Here is a 13,095-nt window from a genome sequence, read left to right on the forward strand (position 1 = left end):
AAAGCCGTCCTTCAACTAGCTTCTTGGGAACACAAATTTTCTTTTCAGTTGCAAACTACACTACTTACATATATATGGGGAGGTCCTGGCTCCAACTCTTTGTTACAGTGAAAACAGCTGGAACTTCAAACCGGCACTAGGAAACAGAACGAGAAACCAGAGAAAAAGTTTCCCCTTCCACCCGTTCCCTTTGTGCTAGATGAACGAACGTCTCTCCACATGCTCAGTTCTGAGAGATAAGTGTGTGCAAATGCCGTCCTTCACCTAGCTTGTTGGGAACAGAAAGTTTCTTTCAGTTGCAAACTACATTGCATACATTTATATATGGAGGACCTAGCTCCAACTCGGTTTTACAGTGAAAACTGCAAGAACTTCAAAACGGCACTAGGAAACAGACTGAGAAAACCAAAAAACAGTTTCCCCTGCAACCCGTTCCCTTTTTGCTAGATGAACGATCGTCTCTCCACATGCTCATTTCTGAGAGTTTATTGTGTGTAGAAGCCGTCCTTCATCTTGTTTGTTGGGAACACAAAATTTCTCTTCAGTTGCAAACTACACTCCATACATTTATATTTGGAGGACCTAGCTCCAACACGGTTTTACAGTGAAAACTTCAGGAACTTCAAAACGGCACTACGAAACAGACTGAAAAACCAGAGTAAATGTTACACTTGCATAGCGTTTCCATTGTGCTAGGTGAACGAACTTTTCTCCACATGCTCTATTCTGAGAGATAAGTGTGTGTGAAAGCCGTCCTTCACCTAGCTTATTGGGAAAACAAATTTTCATTTCAGTTGCAAATTACAATTCATAAATATAAAAGGGAAGGTACTAGCTCCAACTCGATTTTACATTGAAAAATGCAGGAAATTCATACCGGCACTAGGAAACAGACTGACAAACCAGAGTAAAATTTTCCCCTGCAACACATTCCCATTGTTCTAGAGGAACGAACGTCTCCCCAAATGCTAATTTTTGAGAGATAAGTGTGTGTGAAAGCCGTCCTTCAACTTGCTTGTTATGAAAACAAAGTTTCTTCTCAGTAGCAAATTAAACTCCATACATATATATGGGGAGGTACTATTTCCAAATAGATTTTACAGTGAAAAATGCAGGAAATTCAAACCGGCACTAGGAAACAGACTGAGAATCCAGAGTAAATTTTCTCCTGCAGAACGTTCCATTTTGTGCTAGATGAACGAAAGTCTCTCCACATGCTCATTTCTGAAATATATGTGTGTTTGAAAGCCGTACTTCACCTAGCTTGTTTGTAATACAAATTTTCATTTCAGTTGCAAACTACAGTTCATATATATAAATGGGGATGTACTAGCTCCAAGTCGGTTTTACAGTGAAAAATGCAGGATCTTAATACCGGCAAGGAAACAGACTGAGAAACCAGAATAACAGATTCCCCTGTAACCCGTTCTTTTTGTGCTAGATGAACGAACGTCTCTCCACATGCTCAGTTCTGAGAGATAAGTGTGTGTGAAAGCCGTCCTTCACATAGCTTGTTGGGAACACAAAGTTTCTTTTAGTTGCAAACTACACTGCTTACATATATGGGGAGGTATAAGCTCCAAGACGGTTTTACAGTGCAAACTGCAGGAATTCAAACTGGCACTAGTAAAAAGAATGAGAAACCAGAGTAAATGTTACACTTGCAAAGCGTTCCCATTGTGCTATGTGAACGAATTTTCTCCACATTCTAAGTTCTGAGAGATAAGTATGGTGAAAGCCGTACTTCACCTAGCTTGTGGGGAGCACAAAGATTCTTTTCAGTTGCAAACTCCACTCCATGCATATATATGGGGTGGTACTAGCTCAAATCGGTTTTACAGTGAAAACTGCAAGAACTTCAAACCGGCACTAGGAAACGGACTGAGAATGCTGAGTAAAATTTCCACTTCAATCCGTTCCTTTTGTGCTTGATGAACGAAAGTCTCTCCACATGCTCAGTTCTGAGAGATAAGTGTGTGTGAAATCCGTCCTTCACCTAGCTTTTTTGGAACACAAAGTTTCTTTTTATTTGCAATCTTCACTCCATAAAATTATATGGGGAAGTCCAACCTCCAACAAGGTTTTACAGTGAAAACTGCAGGAACTTCAAACCGGCACTAGGAAACAGCCTGAGAATCCAGAGTAAATTTTCCCTGCAACCCGTTCCATTTTGGCTAGGTGAACGAAATTTTCTCCACATGCTCATTTCTGAGAGATTAGTGTGTGTGAAAGGCGTCCTTCAACTAGCTTCTTGGGAACACAAATTTTCTTTTCAGTTGCAAACTACACTCCATACATGTATATGGGGAGGTCCTGGCTCCAACTCTGTGTTACAGTGAAAACAGCTGGAACTTCAAACCGGCACTAGGAAACAGAACGAGAAACCAGAGTAAAAATTTCCCCTTCCACCCGTTCCCTTTGTGCTAGAAGAACGAACGTCTCTCCACATGCTCAGTTCTGAGAGATAAGTGTGTGCAAATGCCGTCCTTCACCTAGCTTGTTGGGAACAGAAAGTTTCTTTCAGTTGCAAACTACACTGCATACATTTATATTTGGAGGACCTAGCTCCAACTCGGTTTTACAGTGAAAACTGCTGGAACTTCAAAACGGCACTAGGAAACAGACTGAGAAACCAGAGTAAATGTTACACTTGCAAAGCGTTTCCATTTTGCTAGGTGAACGAACATTTCTCCATATGCTCAATTCTGAGAGATAAGTGTGTGTGAAAGCCGTCCTTCACCTAGCTTATTGGAAATACAAATTTTCACTTCAGTTGCAAACTACACTTCATACATATAAAAGGGAAGGTACTAGCTCCAACTCGATTTTACAGTGAAAAATGCAGGAAATTCATACCGGCACTAGGAAACAGACTGAGATACCAGAGTAAAATTTTCCCATGCAACACGTTCCCATTTTTCTAGAGGAACGAACGTCTCCCCAAATGCTAATTTCTGAGAGATAAGTGTGTGTGAAAGCCGTCCTTCACCTAGCTTGTTGGGAATACAAATTTTCATTTCAGTTGCAAACAACACTTCATACATATAAAAGGGAAGTTACGAGCTCCAACACGATTTTACAGTGAAAAATGCAGGAACTTAATACTGGCACTAGGAAACTTTCTGAGAAACCAGAGTAACAGTTTCCCCTGTAAACCGTTCCATTTGTGCTAGATGAACGAATGTCTCTCCTCATGGTCAGTTCTGAGAGATAAGTGTGTGTGAAGCAGTCCTTCAAATAGCTTGTTGGTAATACAAATTTTCATTTAAGTTGCAAACTACACTTCATACATATAAAAGGGAAGGTACTAGCTCCAACTCGGTTTTACAGTGAAAAATGCAGGAAATTCATACCGGCACTACGAAACAGACTGAGAAACCAGAGTAAAGTTTCCCCTGCAAACCGTTCCCATTGTGCTAGAGGAACGAACGTCTCCCCACATGATAATTTCTGAGACTTAAGTGTGTGTGAAAGCCGTACTTCAACTTGCTTGTTATGAACACAAAGTTTCTTCTCAGTAGCAAAATACACTCCATACATATATATGAGGAGGTACAAGTTCCAACTCGGTTTTACAGTGAAAAATGCAGGAACTTCAAACCGGCACTAGGAAACAGACTGAGAATCCAGAGTAAATTTTCTCCTGCAGAACGTTTCATTTTGTGCTAGATGAATGAACGTCTCTCCACATGCTCATTTCTGAAATATATGTGTGTTTGAAAGCCGTACTTCACCTAGCTTGTTTGTAATACAAATTTTCATTTCAGTTGCAAACTACAGTTCATATATATAAATGGGGATGTACTAGCTCCAAGTCGGTTTTACAGTCGAAAATGCAGGAACTTAATACCGGCAAGGAAACAGACTGAGAAACCAGAATAACAGATTCCCCTGTAACCCGTTCTCTTTGTTCTAGATGAACGAACGTCTCTCAACATGCTCAGTTCTGAGAGATAAGTGTGTGTGAAAGCCGTCCTTCACATAGCTTGTGGGGAGCACAAAGATTCTTTTCAGTTGCAAACTCCACTCCATACATATATACGGGGTGGTACTAGCTCAAATCGGTTTTACAGTGAAAACTGCAGGAAATTCAAACCGGCACTAGGAAACTGACTGAGAATGCTGAGTAAAATTTCCACTTCAATCCGTTCCTTTTGTGCTTGATGAACGAAAGTCTCTCCACATGCTCAGTTCTGAGAGATAAGTGTGTGTGAAATCCGTCCTTCACCTAGCTTGTTTGGAACACAAAGTTTCTTTTTATTTGCAAACTTCACTCCATAAATTTATATGGGGAATTCCAACCTCCAACACGGTTTTACAGTGAAAACTGCAGGAACTTCAAACCGGAACTAGGAAACAGCCAGAGAATCCAGAGTAAATTTTCCCCTGCAACCCGTTCCATTTTGGCTAGGTGAACGAAATTTTCTCCACATGCTCAGTTCTGAGAGATTAGTGTGTGTGAAAGCCGTCCTTCAACTAGCTTCTTGGGAACACAAATTTTCTTTTCAGTTGCAAACTACACTCCATACATATAAAAGGGGAGGTCCTGGCTCCAACTCTGTGTTACAGTGAAAACTGCTAGAACTTCAAACCGGCACTAGGAAACAGAACGAGAAAACAGAGAAAAAGTTTCCCCTTCCACCAGTTCCCTTTGTGCTAGATGAACGAACGTCTCTCCACATGCTCAGTTCTGAGAGATAAGTGTGTGCAAATGCCGTCCTTCACCTAGCTTGTTGGGAACAGAAAGTTTCTTTCAGTTGCAAACTACACTGCATACATTTATATATGGAGGACCTAGCTCCAACTCGGTTTTACAGTGAAAACTGCAAGAACTTCAAAACGGCACTAGGAAACAGACTGAGAAAACAAAAAAAAAAGTTTCCCCTGCAACCCGTTCCCTTTGTGCTAGATGAACGATCGTCTCTCCACATGCTCATTTCTGAGAGTATATTGTGTGTAAAACCCGTCCTTCATCTTGTTTGTTGGGAACACAAAGTTTCTCTTCAGTTGCAAACTACACTCCATACATTTATATGTGGAGGACCTAGCTCCAACACGGTTTTACAGTGAAAACTGCAGGAACTTAAAAACGGCACTTGGAAACAAACTGAAAAACCAGAGTAAATGTTACACTTGCATAGCGTTTCCATTGTGCTAGGTGAACGAACTTTTCTCCACATGCTCTATTCTGAGAGATAAGTGTGTGTGAAGCCATCCTTCACCTAGCTTATTGGGAAAACAAATTTTCATTTCAGTTGCAAACTACACTTCATAAATATAAAAGGGAAGGTACTAGCTCCAACTCGATTTTACAGTGAAAAATACAGGAAATTCATACCGGCACTAGGAAACAGATTGACAAACCAGAGTAAAATTTTCCCCTGCAACACGTTCCCATTGTTCTAGAGGAACGAACGTCTCCCCAAATGCTAATTTCTGAGAGATAAATGTGTGTGAAAGCCGTCCTTCAACTTGCTTGTTATGAACACAAAGTTTCTTCTCAGTAGCAAATTACACTCCATACATATATATGGGGAGGTACTATTTCCAAATAGATTTTACAGTGAAAAATGCAGGAACTTCAAACCGGCACAAGGAAACAGACTGAGAATCCAGAGTAAATTTTCTCCTGCAGAACGTTCCATTTTGTGCTAGATGAACGAACGTCTCTCCACATGCTCATTTCTGAAATATATGTGTGTTTGAAAGCCGTACTTCACCTAGCTTGTTTGTAATACAAATTTTCATTTCAGTTGCTAACTACAGTTCATATATATAAATGGGGATGTAGTAGCTCCAAGTCGGTTTTACAGTGAAAAATGCAGGATCTTAATACCGGCAAGGAAACAGACTGAGAAACCAGAATAACAGATTCCCCTGTAACACGTTCTTTTTGTGCTAGATGAACGAACGTCTCTCCACATGCTCAGTTCTGAGAGATAAGTGTGTGTGAAAGCCGTCCTTCACATAGCTTGTTGGGAACACAAAGTTTCTTTTAGTTGCAAACTACACTGCTTACATATATGGGGAGGTATAAGCTCCAAGACGGTTTTACAGTGCAAACTGCAGGAATTCAACCTGGCACTAGTAAAAAGAATGAGAAACCAGAGTAAATGTTACACTTGCAAAGCGTTCCCATTTTGCTATGTGAACGAATTTTCTCCACATTCTAAGTTCTGAGAGATAAGTATGGTGAAAGCCGTACTTCACCTAGCTTGTGGGGAGCACAAAGATTCTTTTCAGTTGCAAACTCCACTCCATACATATATATGGGGTGGTACTAGCTCAAATCGGTTTTACAGTGAAAACTGCAGGAAATTCAAACCGGCACTAGGAAACGGACTGAGAATTCTGAGTAAAATTTCCACTTCAATCCGTTCCTTTTGTGCTTGATGAACGAAAGTCTCTCCACATGCTCAGTTCTGAGAGATAAGTGTGTTGAAAGCCGTCCTTCACATAGCTAGTTGGGAAAACAAACTTTCTTTCCAGTTGCAAACTACACTCCATATATATATATGGGTAGGTACTAGCTCTAAGTCGGTTTTATAGTGAAAACTGCAGGAAATTCAAACTGGCACTAGGAAACAGACTGAGAATCCAGAATAAATTTTCTCCTGCAGAACGTTCCATTTTGTGCTAGATGAACGAACGTATCTCCACATGCTCATTTCTGAAATATATGTGTGATTGAAAGCCGTACTTCACCTAGCTTGTTTGTAATACAAATTTTCATTTCAGTTGCAAACTACAGTTCATATATATAAATGGGGATGTACTAGCTCCAAGTCGGTTTTACGCTCGAAAGTGCAGGAACTTAATACCGGCAAGGAAACAGACTGAGAAACCAGAATAACAGATTCCCCTGTAACCCGTTCTCTTTGTGCTAGATGAACGAACGTCTCTCCACATGCTCAGTTCTGAGAGATAAGTGTGTGTGAAAGCCGTCCTTCACATAGCTTGTTGGGAACACAAAGTTTCTTTTAGTTGCAAACTACACTGCTTACATATATGGGGAGGTATAAGCTCCAAGACGGTTTTACAGTGAAAACTGCAGGAATTCAAACCGGCACTAGTAAAAAGAATGAGAAACCAGAGTAAATGTTACACTTGCAAAGCGTTCCCATTGTGCTATGTGAACGAATTTTCTCCACATTCTAAGTTCTGAGAGATAAGTATGGTGAAAGCCGTACTTCACCTAGCTTGTGGGGAGCACAAAGATTCTTTTCAGTTGCAAACTCCACTCCATACATATATATGGGGTGGTACTAGCTCAAATCGATTTTACAGTGAAAACTGCAGGAAATTCAAACCGGCACTAGGAAACGGACTGAGAATGCTGAGTAAAATTTCCACTTCAATCCGTTCCTTTTGTGCTTGATGAACGAAAGTCTCTCCACATGCTCAGTTCTGAGAGATAAGTGTGTGTGAAATCCGTCCTTCACCTAGCTTGTTTGGAACACAAAGTTTCTTTTTATTTGCAAACTTCACTCCATAAAATTATATGGGGAAGTTCAACCTCCAACACGGTTTTACAGTGAAAACTGCAGGAACATCAAACCGGCACTAGGAAACAGCCTGAGAATCCAGAGTTAATTTTCCCTGCAACCCGTTCCTTTTTGGCTAGGTGAACGAAAATTTCTCCACATGCTCAGTTCTGAGAGATTAGTGTGTGTGAAAGGCGTCCTTCAACTAGCTTCTTGGGAACACAAATTTTCTTTTCAGTTGCAAACTCCACTCCATACATATATATGGGGTGGTACTAGCTCAAATCGGTTTTACAGTGAAAACTGCAGGAAATTCAAACCGGCACAAGGAAACGGACTGAGAATGCTGAGTAAAATTTCCACTTCAATCCGTTCCTTTTGTGCTTGATGAACGAAAGTCTCTCCACATGCTCAGTTCTGAGAGATAAGTGTGTGTGAAAGCCGTCCTTCACATAGCTAGTTGGGAAAACAAACTTTCTTTCCAGTTGCAAACTACACTCCATATATATATATGGGTAGGTACTAGCTCTAAGTCGGTTTTACAGTGAAAACTGCAGGAACTTCAAACCGGCACTAGGAAACAGACTGAGAATCAAGAGTAAATGTTTCTCCTGCAGAACGTTCCATTTTGTGCTAGATGAACGAACGTCTCTCCACATGCTCTTTTCTGAAAGATATGTGTGTGTGAAAGCCGTCCTTCTCCAATCTTGTTGGTAATACAAATTTTCATTTCAGTTGCAAACTACAGTTTATACATATAAATGGGGATGTACTAGCTCCAAGTCGGTTTTATAGTGAAAAATGCAGGAACTTCAAACCGGCTCTAGGAAAAAGACTGAGAAACCAGAGTAACAGTTTCTCCTGCTACACGTTCCCATTGTGCTGGATGAACGAACGTCTCTCCACATGCTCAGTTCTGAGAGATAAGTGCATGTGAAAGCCATCCTTCACACAGCTTTTTGGGAATGCAAAGTTTCTTTTAAGTTGCAAAATACACTCCGTAAATATATATGGGCTGGTACTAGATCCAAATGGGTTTTACAGTGAAAACTGTAGGAACTTAAATACGGCACTAGGAAAAAACTGAGAAAACACAGTTAAAGTTTCTCCTGAAACCGGTTTCCTTTTTGCTAGATGAACGAATGTCTCTCCACATGCTCAGGTCTGAAAGATAATATTTGATTAAAGCCGTGCTTCAACTAGCTTGTTGGAAACACAAAGTTTCTTTCCAGTTGCAAACTACATTCCATACATATATATGGGGAGGTACAAGCTCCAACTCGGTTTTATAGAGAAAACTGCAGGAACTTCAAACTGGCACTATGAAACAGACTGAGAAACCAGAGTAAATGTTTCTCCTGAAATCCGTTCCTTTGTGCTAGGTGAACAAAATTCTCTCCACATGCTCAGTTCTGAGAGATAAGTGTGTGTGAAAGCCGTCCTTCAACTAGCTTGCTGGGAACACAAAGATTCTTTTCAGTTGCAAAATACACTCCATATATATACATGCGTAAGTACTAGCTCAAATCGGTTTTACAGTGAAGATAGCAGGAATTTCAATACGGCACTAGGAAACAGACTGAGAATGCTGAGTAAAATTTTCCCTTCAACCCGTTCCCTTTGTGCTGGATGAACAAAAGTCTATCCACATGCTCAGTCCTGAGAGATAAGTGTGTGTGAAAGCAGTCCATCACCAAGCTTGTTGGGAAGACAAAGTTTCTTTTAAGTTGCAAACTACACTCCATAAATATATGGGAGGGTATAAGTTCCAACTCGGTTTTACAGTGAAAACTGCAGGAACTTCAAACCGGCACTAGGAAACAGATTGAGAAACCAGAGTAAATGTTTCCCTGCAAACCGTTCCATTTGTGCTAGGTGAACGAACGTCTCTCCACATGCTCAGTTCTGAGAGAAAATTTAGTGTGAAAGCCGTCCTTCACCTAGCTAGTTGGGAACACAAAGATTCTTCTCAGTTGCAAACTACACTCCTTACATCTATATGGGTAGGTACTAGCCCCAACTCGGTTTTACAGAGAAAACTGCAGGAACTTCCATCCGACACTAGGAAACACACTGAGAAACCAGAAAAAAATGTTCCCCTGCAAAACGTTCCCGTTGTGCTAGATGAATGACCGTCTATTCAGATGCTCAAATCTGAGAGATAATTGTGTGTGAAAGACGTTCTTCAACTAGCTTATTGGGAACACAAAGATTCTATTCAGTTGCAAACCACAATCCATATATATATAAGGGGAGGTACTAGCTCCAACTCGGGTTTACATTGAAAACTGCAGGAACTTCAAACCGGCACTAGGAAACAGATTGGAAAACCAGAGAATATTTTCACCTGCAACCCGTTCCCTTTGTGCTAGATGAATGAAAGTCTTTCCACATGCTCAGTTCTGAGAGGTAAGTGTGTGTGAAAAGCGTCCTTCAACTACCTTGTCGGGAACACAAAGTGTCTTTTCATTTGCAAACTACACTCCATACATATATATGGGGAGGCACAAGCTCATTTCGGTTTTACAGTGAAAACTGCAGGAACTTCAATATGGCACAAAGAAACAGACTGAGAAAGCTTAGTAAAATTTCACCTGCAACCCGTTCGATTTGTGGTAGATGAAAGAACGTCTCTCCACGTGCTCAGTTCTGAGAGATAAGTGGGTGTGAAAGCCGCACTTCACCTAGCTTGTTGGGAACACAAAGTTTCTTTTCTGTTGCAAACTACACTAAATACATATATATGGGGAGGTACTAGCTCCAACTCGGTTTTACAGTGAAAACTACAGGAACTTCAAACCGGCACTAGGAAACAGACTCAGAACTCAGAGTAAAAGTTTCTCCTGCAACCCGTTCCGTTTTTGCTAGGTGAACAAACGTCACTCCGCATGCTCAGTTCTGAGAGATAAGTGTGTTTGAAAGCCGACCTTCAACTAGCTTGTTGGGAACACAAAGTTTCTTTTCAGTTGCTAATAACAATCCATTCATATATATAGGGGAGTTACTAGTTCCAACTCGGTTTACATTGAAAACTTCAGGAAATTCAAACCGGCACTAGGAAACAGACTCAGAACCCAGAGTAAATGTTTCTCCTGCAAACCGTTCCGTTTGTGCTAGGTGAACGAACGTCACTACGCATGCTCAGTTCTGAGAGATAAGTGTGTGTGAAAGCCGTCCGTCACCTAGCTTGTTGGGAACACAAAGATTATTTCAGTTGCAAACTACACTGCATACGTATATGGGGAGGTATAATCTCCAACTCGGTTTTACAGTGAAAACTGCAGGTTCTTCAAACCGGCTCTAGGAAACAGGCTGACAAACTGGAGTAACAGTTTCTCCTGCTACCCGTTCCCATTGTGCAAGATGAACGAACGTCTCTCCACATGCTCAATTCTGAGAGACAAGTGTGTGTGAAAGCCGTACTTCAGCTAGCTTGTTGAGAACGCAAAGATTCTTTTCAGTTGCAAACTACAATCCGTACATATATATGGGTTTGTACTAGCTCCAAATTGGTTTTACACTGAAAACTGCAGGAACTTCAAAACGGCACTTGGAAAAAGGCTGAGAAACCAGAGTAAAATTTTCTCCTGAATCCCGTTTCTTTGTGCTAGATGAACGAACGTCTCTCCACATGCTCAGTTCAGAAAGATAACTGTGGGTGAATGCCGTTCTTCACCTAGCTTGTTGGGAACACAAAGTTTCTTTTCAGTTGCAAATTACACTCCATAAATATATATGGGTTGGTCCTACCTCCAACTCGGGTTTACAGTGAAAACTGCAGGAACTTCAATAAGGCACTAGGAAACAGACTGAGAAACCAGAGTAACAGTTTCACCTTCAAACCGTTCCCTTTGTGCTAGATGAACGAACGTCTCCCCACAAGCTCATTTCTGAGAGATAAGTGTGTGCAAATGCCGTCCTTCACCTAGGTTGTTTGGAACACAAAGTTTCTCTTCATTTGCAAACTACACTTCATAAATTTATATGTGGAGGACCTAGCTCCAACACGGTTTTACAGTGAAAACTGCAGGAACTTCAAAACGGCACTAGGAAACAGACTGAGAAAACACAATAAATGTTAAAATTGCAAAGCTTTTCCATTGTGCTAAGTGAACGAACTTTCCTCCACATGCTCAGTTCTGAGAGATAAGTGTGTGTGAAAGCCGTCCTTCACCTAGCTTGTTTGGAATACAAATTTTCATTTCAGTTGCAAACTACCCTTCATACATATAAACGGAAAGGTACTAGCTCCAAGTCGGTTTTACAGTGAAAACTGCAGGAACTTCAATAAGGCACTAGGAAACAGACTGAGAAAGCTTAATTAAATTTCACTGCAACCCGTTCCCCTTGTGCTAGATGAACGAACGTCTCCCCACATGCTCATTTCTGAGAGATAAGTGTGTGCAAATGCCGTCCTTCACCTAGGTTGTTGGGAACACAAAGTTTCTCTTCATTTGTAAACTACACTCCATACATTTATATGTGGAGGACCGAGCTCCAACAGGGTTTTACAGTGAAAACTGCAGGAACTTCAAACTGGCACTAGGAAACAGACTGAGAAACCAGAGTAAAACTTTCTCCTGCAACCCGTTCCATTTGCGATAGCTGAAAGTACTTCCCTCCACATGCTCATTTCTGAGATATAAGTGTGTTTGAAAGCCATCCTTCACCTAGCTTACTGTGAACACAATGTTATTTTCAGATGCAAAATACACTCCATACATATACATGCGGAGGTACTAGCTCAAATCGGTTTTACAGTGAAAATAGCAGGAATTTCATTCCGGCACTAGGAAACAGACGGAGAATGCTGAGTAAAATTTTCCCTTCAACCCGTTCCCTTTGTGCTAGATGAACGAACGTCTATCCACATGCTCAGTTCTCAGAGATAAGTGTGTGTGATAGCAGTCCATCACCAAGCTTGTTGGGAACACAAAGTTTCTTTGAAGTTGAAATCACACTCCATAACTATAAGGGGGTGTATAAGCTCCATCTCCGTTTTACAGTGAAAACTGCAGGAACTTCAAACCGGCAGTAGGAAACAGATTGAGAAACCATAGTAAAAGTTTCCCTGCAAACCTTTCCCTTTGTGCTAGGTGAACGAACGTCTCTCCACATGCTCAAGTCTGAGAGATAAGTGTGTGTGAAAGCCGTCCTTCAAATATCTTGTTGGGAACATAAAGATTCTTCTCAGTTGCAAACTACACTCCATATATATATATGGGTAGGTACTAGCTCCAACACGGATTTACAGAGAAAACTGCAGGAACTTCCAACCGACACTAGGAAACACACTGAGAAACCAGTGTAAAATTTTCAACTGCCACCCGTTCCCTTTGTGCTAGATGAATGGACGCCTCTCCATATGCTAAGATCTGAGAGATAAGTGTGTGTTGAAGCCGTCCTTCACCTAGCTAGTTGGGAACACAAAGATTCTATTCAGTTGCAAAACACAAACCATACATATATAAAGGGAGGTACTAGTTCCAAATCGGGTTAACAGTGAAAATTGCAGTAAATTCAAACTGGCACTAGGAAACACTTTGAGAAACCAGAGAATAAATTCTCCTGCAACCCGTTCCCTTTGTGCTAGATCAATGAACGTCTCTCC

The sequence above is a fragment of the Camelus bactrianus genome, unplaced genomic scaffold (genome assembly GCF_048773025.1).
Source record: "Camelus bactrianus isolate YW-2024 breed Bactrian camel unplaced genomic scaffold, ASM4877302v1 HiC_scaffold_45, whole genome shotgun sequence".
NCBI lineage: Eukaryota > Metazoa > Chordata > Mammalia > Artiodactyla > Camelidae > Camelus > Camelus bactrianus.